This window comes from Ambystoma mexicanum, chromosome 1p (assembly GCF_040938575.1).
Source record: "Ambystoma mexicanum isolate Mex_15411 chromosome 1p, UKY_AmexF1_1, whole genome shotgun sequence".
Lineage (NCBI taxonomy): Eukaryota > Metazoa > Chordata > Amphibia > Caudata > Ambystomatidae > Ambystoma > Ambystoma mexicanum.
In genome coordinates this window covers 1,033,317,213-1,033,332,461 of record NC_090921.1, presented here as the reverse complement: position 1 = coordinate 1,033,332,461, position 15,249 = coordinate 1,033,317,213, and the positions used below count along the sequence as shown (strand labels likewise).

Sequence of the window (15,249 nt, the reverse complement as noted above, 5' to 3'; positions counted from 1 at the left end):
GAGGAGCCAATCATCTTAATATAGAACCCTGCCCTCCTTTTAAGTACCATGGCTTTCAGTGATGGGAGGCCCAGTTTGAGTCTAATCAAGGCTATCGGAACTCCCGGGGACAACCCAGGTATCCGGCCCCAAACTTTGCCCTCCATCACTTGGAGCCACGTCAGATCGAATTATAAAAGCAACTCAAGGCCATAGATGATCATGGGGGCAAACACTTGGATATATGTGTCGTGTCCCCCAAAGAGTGAAACCACCCTGAAACAGATACATAAGTCTTCAGATAAACATCAATCCAAGACCCCTGTACAGGCCCATAGGTCCAGACAGGGAATAGAAGGGGAACACTCAAGAAATGGTCATTCCCAGCTCCAAGAAATAGACCAGTGACGATAAAGACAGGGTAATGACTAGAATGTCCTCCCTAGCAGACTTCTACTCCAAGAACCCAGAGCACTTCCTCACCTATACCCCGTACGGGGCTACTCCTTCAGGATCTAGGGACCCGCAGCCCCCGCAGCCCCCTGCTTTGAAACTCCAATGCAGGGTCTGACTTCAGACCCTTTTTACATCCAGCCCTACCCCAATATGGTGAGGATCCTCAACAGGATGAAGATCCAGACTTAGTTACGTTGGACGACCAAATTGGGATAGACTATTATGGAGACGACGAGGACCAAGATGAGGAGGAAGATGACCCAGAAGTCTACAGAATAGACTCCCCTGTTGGCAAAGAACCTCAGGTTACCGACTCTCCAGTAGACAACCAGCCCCTCCTAAATGAGGTCTTGACCAAAGCGGCAGAGCACTTCCGCATAGACACTCAGGGAGCACAGGAGGAGAGGGACTTTTCTGAGGAACTAGTGGGAGAAAAGAAACCCATTGCCCAAGCCATTCCAATTCTCAAGTCCATTCAAAGGAAAATTGATCCTTCCCTTCTCACTCCTAACCTCACCAGGGCAGTAAACCCCAGAATCGAGAAATTGTTCAGGGCAGCCCAATCAGACCCGCTTTACATAAGGGGTCAACTGAAGCCTGACTCCTTGGTAGTTACACCCGGAAAAGGGCGGGGACTCCTCCATCATCATCATCTGAGGCCCACCCAGACAAGGAGAGCACGAAAATGTACGGGTCGGGAAGGAAGGTAGCCTCCACTTCTGCTTACCAGGCAAGGATTGAAGGATTGCCAACACCACCACTCTGCTGGCAAGTTACAATTACCACCAGTGGGAATAGGTAGCTGCCCTCATTGACTCCACACCGGAACCACTAAAGGGTCAGTTGGCCCAGGTCGCATCGGAGGGGAGAGCCGTGTCCGGTTACATCCTTAAGGCAACCTTTGATGCCGCAGATAACGCGGGCAGGCTAATAGCAGAGAGCACTGTCATTAAGAAGCATGCTTGGTTAAGACAGTCAGGGTTTAAACCCGAGACACAAGCATTCTTAATTGACATGCCGGTGGAACCTATTCTGCTATTTGGTAAAGCGATAGAGGACGCATAAACAAATTCCAAAGACGAGTATGAGACTCTGAAATCACTGTGACAGTTACCGAACAAGCCCCCTAATCAAAAAGGGAATGGTAGTTTTCGTCGCCCACACGGCCAGAATTCCCAAAGAGGCTCCAGTTATACACAGGGACAGGGTACATCTTGGGTTACCAACCAACAGGCTACCCATGATATGATATGAGATACGGCAGAGGAAACAAGAGAGGCCATGGTAGAGGTAGAGACCGTCCCAGCAGAGGCGGCACGCCTCTCGCAAAACAGTGACGCTCCGCTCAGGGTCCCTTCTCACGCATCCCCAGTAGGGGGATTCATTGCCATCTTCACCGAAGCTTGGGAAGGGAATCACATCGGACAGATGGGTGCTGAGAACAGTGTCCGCAGGACATTGTATAGAACTGCTCGAGCGTCCCCGAAACCACCCTCCACGTCAAAAGATGCATTCCTTGGAACACCCAAAGATCCTCCTCGAGGAGATCGTCAATCTTCTAGCAAAGGACGCGATCAAACTCGTCCCGGGCAACCAGGTAAACAAGGGTATTTATTCAATTTACTTCCTTGTTCCAAAAAAGATTAATCAATGCGCCCAGTATTATATTTACACCCTGCAAACAAGTATGTCAACCCTCAAAGGTTTCGCATGACTACTCTCCAAGAGGTAATCCCCCTCCTAAAAAAGGGGATTACATGGCAACATTGGACATGAACGATGCCTATTTTCATATTTCCATGTTCCCAGCGCACAGAAGATTCTTGTGCTTCAAGGTGGACAGTCAGCACTACCAGGTCAAGGTGCTGCCCTTTGGGATAGCCTCGGCTCCAAGGGTATTCGCCAAGGTACTGGTGGTGGTGGCGGCGGCACACCTATGCAGGGAGGCAATCCCAGTGTACCCTTACCTGGACGACTGGCTCATCACGGGGGAGACCCCAGTAATTTGCAGATCAAACCTTCAAAGAACAATCAACCTCCTCTTCGAATTGGGTTTTTCCATGAACGAGAAAAAATCAAGCCTGGTGCCAAGCATCTCCAAACAGTTCCTTGGAGCTGTCCTAGACACCCAAGAGGGGTTGGCCTTTCCATAAGAGGAAAGAATTCGGAATCTACTACTGCAAATTCCTCTATATCAGTCCGGTCGCCAGACAAGGGTGCGCAAAGCGATGTGTTTACTAGGCATGATGGCTTCATATATTTACCTGGTCCCCCCCTGCGCATGCGACCTATGCAAGAATGGTTGGCGAAACAGTGGTCTCAGGCAAGTGGTCAGTGGGACGATCTAGTGGTCGTTTCACCAACACTTGTATAAAGTCTTCACTGGTGGACAAGAGAGAACCTGGCAAAGGGGAAACCCTTTTACGATCCAGAAGTACAGGCTGTAATCACTACAGACGCATCCCTGTCAAGGTGGGGAGCACCACACAGCTCAGGGTCTCTGGTCTCTGGTCTCTGGTCTCACACAGTAGCCAAGAATCATATCAATCTGCTAGAGTTTCTGGCAGCATTCAGAGCGCTTCAGGCGTTGGAGCCCCACCTGTTGAACCTGTCAGTGCAGATCCTGACGGACAGCACAACAGCGATGTTTTACCTAAACAAACGGGGAGGGACTCGTTTGCCAAATCTGTCCAAGCTTGCCCAGAAAATTTGGAGATGGGCACTCAGACGGAACATTTACCTGTCATCTCAACATGTTCCAGGGGATCTCAATTCGTTAGCGGATGCTTTGAGCAGAGATCCCCTCCCAAGAGAACACGAATGGTGTCTACTCAGAGAAGTCGTAGAAGACCTCTTCTCACAGTGGGGTTTCCCCACTATAGACCTATTCGCCACAAGCGAAAAACAGGCAATGCCCAGGATTCGCATCCAGGTTCCCCCAGCCAGACTCCAAGGGGAACGCCCTGTGGATGAAATGGTCAGGGATGTTTGCCTACGCTTTTCCACCCACCCCTCTCATGAGGAAGGTGGTCAACAAGATGCACAGGGAATCGATGACGCTCATCCTAGTTGCTCCCATGTGGGCGAGGCAACCGTGGTTTCCACACCTACGCAGACTAGCGGTGTGCAAACCCATCTGACTCCCATGCTGGTACAACCTACTGTCCCAGCACCAAGGTCAAACCGTGCATCCTCAACCCAGCTCTATGAACCTGGCAGCATGGTTCCTGAAGTCAAAGTTTGGACATCTCAACTTACCACAGAGATGTATGGACATCCTAAAGGAATCTAGGAAACCTAACACGAGGCACTGTTACTTTGATAAATGGAAAAGATTTGTTATCTGCTGCCAGAATAAGCAAATCAACCCGGTTGATTGCACTCCTTCCAATATTGTCACATACATGCTCCACCTGCTGGATGCAGGGCTGGTATTTAACTCACTCAAGGTACACCTGGCAGCGCCGTCAGCCTACACCACTTCCCACAACAAGGTTTCGTGGTGGAAGGTACCAGTGGTTAAAGCATTCATGGAAGCGGTAAAGGTACTCCACCCTCCAATTTCAAACCCACCACCTGGTTGGGACCTTAATGTGGTGCTTGCTGAGCTCATGGGCCCACCCTTTGACCCCATGCATAAAGCCAGTCTCAAACAATAAAACTGCCTTCTTAGTAGCCATTACATCCATAAGAAGGGTCAGTGACATTCAGGCTCTGTCAGTGCAGGATCCTTTCTTTGCTGTTCATAAGGATAAACTGGTTCTACGAACACACACCCTAGGTTCTCACCTAAGTTCATTTCTAAATTCCATGTTAACCAGTCCATTGAGCTTCCGGCCTTCTTTCAAGAACCCAAAAGCTCTGCTGAGGTGAAGTTACACTCTAGATGTGCGAAGAGCGGTCCTCTACTATGTAGACAAGGACATACCGCTAAGAAAAACGGACTGTTTGTCTCTGTAGCTACAGGCAGAGAAGGAGATTGCGTCTCTAAAGGTGCCATCTCCAAGTGGATAGTCAATTGTATACAGCTATGAAAAGACTCTGCCTTTTACCCCAGAGCCCACTCTACAAGAGGCATTGGGGCCACTCTCACTTTCATTGCAAATGTACCCCTTGACACATTTTCAAAGCAGCAACATGGAGCTCTATTCACACTTTTACTCATCACTACTGCATTGACACTCATTCCAAGACAGATACTCAAGTGGGACAAGCAATTCTAAGACATTTATTTGCTCATGACCCTTCTCACATCCCACCTCCTTCTTCTAACACTGCTCGCTAATCTGTGCACAGCATGTGATCTAAGCAGATTCCACAAGCCTCAGAAGGGATACATTACTCACCGTAATCATATTTCTGATGCTTGTATCTGCTTAGATTCACATGCGCCAGCCCTTCCTCCCCTCTGAGAGAAGGCGCATGGATGCTTGTAGTCTTACCTTTCTATCTGCTTGGATCTTCTGTACTCGCGCTACTCCTCATGCTACCTCATGTCAGAAAAAATACAATCTGAGGGTCCTACATGCGTGAGGGATCATGGGTACAGTGGACGTCACACTAGGGATAGTGTTACTAGCATGCCCTGTGTCGACGCCCATTTTCGAGTTTCGAAAAACAAACTGTAATACTCTGCAGCTTCCACTAGATGTCGGCCTATGCACAGCATGTGAATCTAAGCAGATGCAAGCATTAGAAATATGATTACGGTGAGTAATGTATCCCATATATCATCCCACAATTGATCAGGATGACCCTTTCTGGTGCAGAGTCCCAGAATCCCCTAAACAGTTGTCTCCTTGTCAAATCACAAGTAACCAGGAGTCTAAAAATCTTAGAGACAATAACCTTCCTTGAGATGCTTAAGTCAGAAACTCATTCAAAAGGAGTGTGATTCCATCTGGGGTCAGTAAGGTGACCCTTCCACCTCAGGTAATCAAATATCGAAAATAACTATTTTCCTATCATTGACTGGCCTGTATCAAAATCTTTAAATTTCTCTCCAACAAACAGGTGTCATGTTCTTTCCAATCCCAAGTCAGACGAATTTTAAGTAAAGTGGAAACCCAATTTACTTGTATCTAAAGGAGGACCCCACAAAGAACTCGAAGGAGAAGGCCAGCTAGAGAGCAACTATTTTTGCTCCTTTCTTCCATAACGACCATAAAACTCCTAAAACAGGGTGACTACGCGCCATGCCAGGGTTAGATCACGAATGCGACCAATTAAAGCCCTCACTTTTCTAGGGTGAACTACCCAATCCTCGATCAAAGTCCAATAATTACCCAAATCATCGCTCAGATGTTCTGCAGGTACCCTAAGCTGAGCTGATTTGTAGTAATTATAAAAGTGTAGGAATCGAAATCCCTGCTGGTCCTGTGTACAGTCAGTGTCCCTACCGGTTCAAGGTTTCTTCCCTTGGCAGACAAATTTATTAACCATAAAATTCAAATCCCTAAAGAAGTTCTCCGGGAGAGAAGTCTGAATCATGGGAAAGCGAATGTGAGGCAAAATATTAATCTTAACCAATGTCATCTGCCCAAACCAGCAAAGGGTCAACTTGACAATCTCCGCTGGTCTACCCTCTCAGTTTGCATCAAGGGAGCATAATTCAGGTTGTACAGTTGCCCAAGGTTTTTCAGCACATTAATCCCCAAATGGCATAGGGCACGGTTTTCCAAAGTAATACCCAAAGAATCCTTATTCCCTGTCAAATACATCCAATTAGAGCACAAGGCAATTATACTACACTTTGCTCGGTTTATTTTAAGACTTGCCAGCTTTCCATAACACTCAATCCCCTTATTCCCGAAGAGATTCCCCAGAATTGTCCAGATTAACCAAAATGTCATCCGAAAAATCGGTAGAGCTGAAACTCTATGCCACCACAAACTATCCCCCTGATATTCTAATTTTGACCAGATTGCCATCTCTAGGGTTTCAATCAACAAACCATAAAGCTATGGGGACAGTGGACAAACCCTGTCTCATGCCCCTCTAGAGCGTAAAGATCTGAGATAGGATACCATAAACCAGAATTCGAAGGGATTGTGTCCTCCGACGTATTCCTTATCTTTGATAATTCGTCTCCAGCTTGCTGGCCTCGGAAATATTTTTCTCAGTAAAGGACGCTGCGCATCGACATCTGTCGAGTTGGTGTCCCTCGACAGCCACCGTATCGGCGCCAACGTCACCATGCCCATAAATAGCCATGCGCAGCGTCCGTTGCTCAGTTCAGTTTTTCCGCGCTTCGTGGTGCCTCGGAATATCGTTGCTCAGTTCTTCAGTCAGATACTTCATTAATCCTCGAATACTGACTCGTACTCAATGGCTTCCTCATCTGAACCGATGACTCCACGGTCCGTCTTCAAAAAATGTCAAGACTGTGGAAAGAAAATGTCATTGACTGATCCTCACAGGATCTGTCTGTGGTGCCTGGGAGTCCAGCACCATTGTTGGGAGTGCGAGGACTGCATGTCCATGACGGCGAAAGCCTTGAAGGAGCGTAAGGGGAAGCTCGAGAGAGGTAAGGCAGTTAAAACTTCTTCGAAAGTTTCCTCGGCGGAGTTGAGACATTCGTCTCCTCGCCATCACAAAAGGCATTCTCGTTCTAGGTCTCGAAGCAGTTCCCATCACTCTTCAAGATATAAGCATTCAAAAAAGAGACATTGAAGATCCCCTTCCTCGTCTTCGTCTTCCGTTTCCCCGAAAAGGGTCTCCTGCCCCACAAAACATAGCTCTCAGGCTGAGTGGGAGGAATTCAGGAAAAAGATGCTTAGCGTCTTCGAGAAAGCGGCCTCGACCCCCTCGAAGACTGCTGGGGGTGATACCCTGGGTGAAAGACCCGAAAAATCAAAACGGTGCGAGTCGCAGCACCCGGCGAAAGAAGCTACTCGAGAGTGTCATGAACCCTCGAGTAAAGGCAAGGTCGCGTCTTCGACGCCGTCGTCGAAAGTCCCTTCGACGCATAGATCTGCGTCTTCGACGCCATTATCGAAGGGTTCTTCGACGCACAGGTCAGTCGATTTGATGTCGACGCCTAGAAAGGACAAACCCACGGCCACCTCACAGCCAGTGGCTATACCCAGAGCCTCGATCATGAGAATGTCGTCGACAACCTCGAGTAGAATTCCGATACTCTTGAGCTCCTCGATGCCTCTACCAACTTTCTCAACGCCTTTTTCGATGGCCTCGAAGCCTTTAACGTCTGCGTCGACGTTTTCTCAGCCAATTATGACGAATTTGGCCCCTTCTGCTCTTGAAATGGGATTTATACCATTTCCAAGATCTGATCATTCCAGAGCCTTAGCATCTATTTATGAAGAAGGGGAGAATTCGGATCAGGAGAGACCTTTTGAGTTGCAGGGATCTGCAACTCCGAATTTACCTCTGAGGAAAGTAGGTTAAAGGATCTCCAAGAATCCTTACATGAAGCAAGTGGGTTGGACACTTCCCCAGAAGTGGAATTTGCCATACCAGATCCAGGGGAACATGCTGAAACCCCTTATAGAACCTTGATGGCAAGGATAATAGAGTTTATGGGGTGGTCTACACCCTCGCGTGCTTTTCAGCAAGACGACCTCACAGACATTTTGGTTAGAGGTCCACAGGAGGATCCTGTGGTGCCATTTCATGCAGCATTACACTGGAAAATATTGGCAAACTGGGAAACCCCTGAGGTTATCACGGCGGTTACCAAAAAATTCTCAGCCAAGTATAGGGTATCTACTGCTGACCCCGAGTATTTATCCAGACACCCAACTCCGGAGAGTCTGGTTGTTCAGGCAGCAACTTCATCAGGTAGTAAATCGGCTTACCCTACTTTTCCACAGGACAGGGATGACAAGAGATATGACTCTACGGCCCAAAAAGTATTTTCTGCATGTAGCATGGCGTTGAAATCCATCAATGCTACTTGTACGCTCGCAAGGTTCAGCCACACACTTTGGGAGTGTGCTTCATCAGCAGCTGACTGCCTCCTGCAGGGAGAAGAAAGGGAAGCGTTTCTAAACATCATTAAGGATGGTAAAGACGCAATGTGCAAATCCCTCCAAATTGGCATCGATTCTGCTGACGGCATCAGCAGGGCCATGGCGGCAAGTACAACAACCGGAGATTTGCTTGGTTGCGAAAGTCTGGTTTTGCTCCAGATGTGCAAAGCAGACTCTTGAAAATGCCCTTTGACGGCTCTTCTTTGTTTGGTAAGAAGGCGAATAACAGTTTAGAAAAGCTACAAACATCAAAGGCAGCAGCAAAATCCCTGGAAGCTGCAATCCGTCAGACACCATATCGCGCCTCAGGGACCTCTTGGAGGGGTAAGTCCTTTCGCTTCTATTCCGCATTCGGAAGAGGCAGAGGACAGCCGGTTCAAAGGGGTCAGAAAAAATTCACCCGAGGTGGACGGGTTAAAAATACAAAAGCCGCAGCAGCAGCAGGTGCCTCTTTACCCTCTGCATCATCCTCCTCCAAACCGCTCTGAGGACTCTCCTCACAAGACACCAGTAGGGGGCAAGTTAACTCAACATCTGACAGAATGGCAGGCTATTATGTCAGATGCTTGGGCATTGGAGACAGTTGCCCAAGGTTACTGCCTGCCTTTTCTACGCATCCCTCAGAGTCATCCACCGGGGAACAGCTCTCTGAAAGTTCCAGATCCGCTCCTCTTGCAGGAAATTGTAGACCTGCTAGAGAAAGGTGCCATAGAACCGGTACCTGTAGCGGAGAGGAACAAGGGCTGGTACTCCCCCCTACTTTCTCATACCGAAGAAAGACGGAGGACTGAGACCTACCTTGGACTTACGAGAATTGAACAAGTTCCTCAGGAAGGACAAGTTCAAGATCGTAACTCTCTCTCAGATCCTTCAGGCCCACCAGCTCCAGGATTGGCTGGTATCTCTGGACCTCCAGGATGCTTATTTCCATATGCCAATCCATCTCAAACACAGGAAATACCTGAGGTTCGCAATTGGCGGCTCTCATTATCAATTTCGAGTTCTGCCATTTGGGCTGACCTCCGCCCCGAGGGTCTTTACCAAGTTAATGTTGGTAATGGCGGCAAGTCTAAGGAAGGGAGGGATTCACGTCTACCCCTACCTGGACGATTGGCTGATCAGGGCTGTATCTTCAGAACAAGCTCAGATCCAGCTAGATTATGTCTGCCACTTCCTTCCCAAACTGGGCTTCTCCCTCAATTTAAAGACGTCACAGATGATACCATCACAGAGACTCCAGTTCATCGAAGCGGTCCTGGACACTTCTCTGGGAAAAGCCTTGCCACCAGAGGTGAGGGCTCAAGATATTCTGCAGATGGTCACCAGGTTTCAAAATGCCCAACATCTCCCAGCCTTTGACTTTTTGAGGTTGCTAGGCCTCATGGCATCCTGCATCTTCCTTGTGCCAGAGGCTCGCCTGAGAATGAGATCTCTCCAGTGGGCACTAAGAACCCAGTGGTCGCAGTTCTCAGGAAAAATGACAGATCTCCTACGGATTCCGGACAAGGTAGCCCGAGACCTTCAATGGTGGGCTTATCGAGAGAACATTTTGAAAGGAGAACTGTTTTGGCAACCATGGCCGGAGATAACAGTATTCACGGATGCCTATCTCACAGGGTGGGGAGCCCATGCCAACGACTTGACCATCAGCGGTCGCTGGTCTCCATCAGAGTCCAGACTACACATCAACATATTGGAGCTGAGAGTGATCAGACTAGCGCTGAAAGCTTTCCTGCCATCAGTACAGGGAAAAAATGTCCTGATAATGACGGACAACACAGTGGCCATGTACTACCTCAACAAAAGAGGCATGGGATCACTGCCACTGTGCAGAGAGGCAATGCAGCTCTGGTTTTGGGCAATCCAAGAAGGAATCTCTCTATCGGCAGTTCACCTAGCCAGAGACAAGAACTTGACGGCGGATGCTCTGAGCAGGCAGGGCACAGTCTCCCACGAGTGGGAACTAGCTCAGGAAGACCTTTAGGAGATCTTCGCCCTTTGGGGAACCCCTCAAGTGGATCTGTTCGCCATCAGTACCAACAGGAAGTGCGATCAGTTTTGTTCAAGGGAGTTTCCCCCAAGCGGAGCTCTTGGGGACGCGTTTGTAGTGGACTTGGAGTTTCCACTCCTGTACGCGTTTCCACCAGTCCCTGTCATTCCTCAAATGATCAGGAGGTTGAGAAAATTCCGGAGGACCGTAATCCTAATTGCCCCAGACTTGGCCAAGAGAATGTGGTACCCAGACCTTCTGGACATGTCCATCTGCCCTCCAATTCGCCTTCCACTCAAGGAGAATCTTCTCTCACAGAAGGGAGGTCAGGTTCTCCATCCAGACATCAGAACCCTCAACCTTCACGCTTGGCTTCTGAAAGGTTGGGATACAAGGATTGGGACCTCCTTGATGTCATGGAGGTGTTGCTTTCGGCCAGAAGGCCAGCAACAAAGTCTTTATACCGCTGCCGTTGGAACAAATTTTGCAGCAGGTGTAGAGAAGAGAATATCGACTCCTTTTCATGATGTACACCAACGGTGTTATCCTTTCTACTCCATTTGGCAAATTCAGGCCTTCAAGTTGGCACTATCAAGGGCTATCTCGCAGCGCTATCGATCTTCAAGCGCACTGCAGAGGAGACATTGTATTTCAAATTACCCTTAGTAATACAATTTCTAAAGGGATTAACTAATGTCTATCCTCCAAGACCATTCCAAGTTCCCTTATGGGACTTAAATTTAGTCTTACATTTCGTGATGGGTACTCCTTTCGAACCACTCCACTCTTGTTCGCTAAGATTTCTCACCCTTAAAACTGTCTTATTAGTGGCACTAACATCTGCTAGAAGGGTGAGCGAATTACAAGCTCTATCTTGTAAACCCCCTCATACAATTTTTCATAAAGACAAAGTTGTCCTACAGGTGAAGCCTAATTCCCTCCCAAAGGTGGTTTCTGAATTTCACATCACTCAGAAAATTACCTTACCTTCATTCTATCCTCCTCCCCATCCGGGGAAAGAGGAAGAAAGGCTACGTAGGCTGGACCCAAGGCGGGCTTTAAGCTTTTACATCAGCAGACTTGATAGGATTAGGCAAGCAGACCAACTGTTCGTAGGTTACTCTGGGCACAAATTGGGACTACCGATAACAAAACAGACCATTTCCAGATGGATTATTTTGGCCATTCTGGAATGTTACAAACTAGCATGGAATGAGCCTCCTCAAAATCTTAGGGCTCATTCAACCAGGGGTATTGCAGCCTCTTCGGCCCTCCGAAGAGGGGTTCCGGTTCGAGACATATGTGCGGCTGCCACATGGTCGTCCGCAGATACCTTCACAAGATTTTACAACCTGGATTCCTCTAGTCAAGAGACTAGGTTTGGCAAAGCCGTATTACATTCTGTTCATTCCTAAAGGGAAACATGGCGTTTTTACTCCCACCTCCAATTACACACCACTGCTATTGGAGTCTATCAAAGATAAGGAATACGTCGGAGGACACAATCCCTTCGAAGAACAAGTTACTTCTTACCTGGTAACGTTCTTTCGATGGGATGTTCCTCCGACGTATTCCTTATAGCCCCTCCCATCCATCCCTGCAGTAATACTTCCCTTGTGGTTGCAGCTTACGCTCCTTCAAGGTCAATAACCAATTCATGCAGGACTTATCTTATGCTACAAAACGGAACTGAGCAACGGGCGCTGTGCATGGCGATTTATGGGCGTGGTGACGTCGGCGCCGATACAGTGGCTGTCGAGGGACACCAACTCGACGGATGTCGATGCGCAGCGCCTTCTACTGAGAACCTTTTTTCCGAGGCCAGCAAGCTGGAGACGAATTATCAAAGATAAGGAATACATCGGAAGAACATCCCATCGAAAGAACATTACCAGGTAAGAAGTAACTTGTTCTTCTGGCTGCAGGTCTCCTATATAGTGATGCCACCCATTCACCCCAAAGCTGTACCTTTCTAACAAAGCCTTCATAAACTGCCACTCCACTCTGCTTTCTCTGGATTCAGGGAAGGCATTTGACAGGCTGTATTCTCAGCTTGGTCACATATATAAGATGTAGTGTATTTTTCTGACCCCTGCCGAATACCACCTGATCCCCATGAATTAAAGGGGGTAGGACCCCATCCATTCTGTTTCCCAAGATTTTCACAAAAATGTTTACGTCTGCGTTGAGAAGAGATATAGGTCAATACGACAAACAGTGCATGTGGTCCTTGCCCTCCTTGGGTATCGGTAATGATTGATACCAACATTGTGACTGGTATATCATTAAAGAGTTTGAACAGACCAGTGCCAATGAGGTGCAAAATATTGTGTAAAACCAACATTGAAGCCATCTCCATGGTCTTCCCACTTTTCATAGATTTAATCATAGTTACCACCTCCTCTGCAGTAATTGGGGACTCCAATTCAGAAACGACCTTGTGGGAAAATCTGGGTTGCGCCAAGGCATCAAAAGTGTACACCGGCTCAAGTCGACCCTCACACTCGGGCCTATACAACTTCTCGTAAACATTTTAGAACTCACCAGGTAACCCTAAATCCTTATTCTTAATCTCACATGAGAGAAATGCGGCAACCCTTTTAGTGGATTGTTGTTCCCTCAACCGCCATCAGTATTCTATCTACAGTTTCCCCTTTTTCATAGTACCTCTGATTCAAGAAGATAAGCTTCCAATCTGTCTCATTCACCAAAAGGGCTCTTAATTACACCTTACAAAGTCAAAACTCTTGTGACCTTGCCGGGCCAACAGGTCCTCCAGGTTTCAGTCTTCCTCTCCTTTCTCTACTGTCCATTTCCTTGCTTTTCCTCTTTTTTTACGGAATGAGGCTATACGTATCAATTGACCTCTTATGGTTGCCTTAAATCCATCCCTTAGGACAGGCAAACTAAATTCAATGTGTTGCTTAATTCTCAACAGCAATTTCGATTTCCACATCCCTAGTCAGCAGGAAATCATTACAGGTCCAGCAACCCCACTGCACATTTATCCTCCCCAATAGCAAGTTGCGCATGTAACAGATCATGGCCCGACCATGGAACCACATATAGGTCCACCTCCTTAATTAAATGTACAGCTGCCTCATCCACCAGAAATGGGTCTATGCATGAGAAAGCCGTGGACTGTAGAACGGTATGTAAAAGGTGGAAAAGTCATATGGAGCGCCTCATGCACCTCAACCCTATGAGTATGATTAAGCTCCCTAAACTTCGAGACCTACTCTTGATCATTGGGGAATTGGGCTGGTTTGAAGCTTGATCTCTTTTGAGATCCATCACCATGATTAACTCTCCGCCCACTAAAAGAGACCCCCCCCCCCCAACAAGCAACTGAAGCTTTTGACATACCCCTTCCCAAAGGGCAACCAACCCTGGTTGGGGCAGTATACTGACCCCACTGTGACCCTTTTGCCATCAATCAATCCTTTAAAAATGAGGAAGTGGCTGTCACGATCCTCAAGCATTTTATCTACAATAAAGTTACAGTTCCCACTGAGCAATATAGAGACCCCTTTCTTCTTCTGCACCCCTGACACAAAATAGACTTCCCACCCCTCAGCCCCTCTTACAGGGCTCCTTTCCCCAAAGCAAATGGGTCTTCTGCAAACCTTAACACCTCTAACTTCAGTGCGAAGTACCCAAGCGGCGCCCATGTGTTGAATGTAGACCTCTCCCATAAAACACTGCATACACTTCAGTATGAATCTGCCCCACCCGTGTTCCAACATGGTAACTCCCACAGTTTCATCTCCGGAGGAAAACATTAATTGGGTAAAAAAAGAACCCCCCCAAAAAAATCACAAATAACCCAAAAGAAACATGGTAACCCCCACAAACCAAATCCACCCAAACCCTCTCCCACGCTCACTACCAATCCAAAAGGTGTTTGACTCCTCCCATCCACCAACCTGGATCCCGAGTTGAACCAGCAGAGCTCCCCCACCTTCACCTCAGCATTTCTACAGACACTGCTCCACCACTCTTAGCCTGTCTGCTCCATTACACAACCGGAGCAAGATGAGAACCTAGAGTACATAGAGCCCACCCTAACGTGTCTAAAGCCTTAACCCAACCGAAATCCCCATAAAGCAGGGGAACCCAAAGATGCTAAGAAAGGGGGTGTCTTTAAATTTAACAGGAAACAAAATGGACCCCGACGTCCAGAGTCACTGCTTCGGCAAAGGATTATTCAATTTCTTAGACTTCCTAGGAACATCCATTTGTCTTTTTCAGCTCCTTCTCTCTGGGTCCCTAACTCCCTTCGCTCAACGTGATTCCATGTCATCGCCTTGATCTGTCACTTCAAGCAGATTATCTGTGACTTTTTGAATGCCCTCTGTTGTGCAGGCATACTGCACACCTTCCCTCTCAAATACAATGGAGAATGGATACCCCCAGCGGTAGCTAACAACCTGCCTCAACCATTCGGTGAGGCTGGAGCACTGCTTCCTTTGGGCAAGAGTGAAATGTCAGTGCTCGGCAGAGGGGTCCAGCAGTCAGAACACACAGACTGGAGCCCACAAAAGACAATGAAGGTGGAAGGAAGGACAAGGTTTTGTGGGATTGCAGCTATCTTGTCTGTGCCCACTGGTGACCTCGGAAGCAATACATTTAATGCAGATAGCTGCAACCTCTGTGTGTTTTAAAATGGCACAATATTTTCAACTTGCAAATGGCTACTTGCCAGCCCTAAATTCAAGTATTGCACATTACAGAATGTCCTTGCTCCACAGACCAAAATGATGCATTGATTTGGTTACTGAATTGCATGGTGGATTAGCTTTGCCGCCTTTAAAGTGACCGTTTTTTTATTTG

At 47.7% G+C, this 15,249-nt stretch overlaps 1 protein-coding gene across 1 annotated transcript in view; it reads left to right on the top strand.

Moving 5' to 3' along the window:
* Nucleotides 1-15,249, top strand: part of ATP6V0D1 (ATPase H+ transporting V0 subunit d1) — an 874,674-nt gene that overhangs the window by 465,331 nt on the left and 394,094 nt on the right. The window lies entirely within an intron of this gene.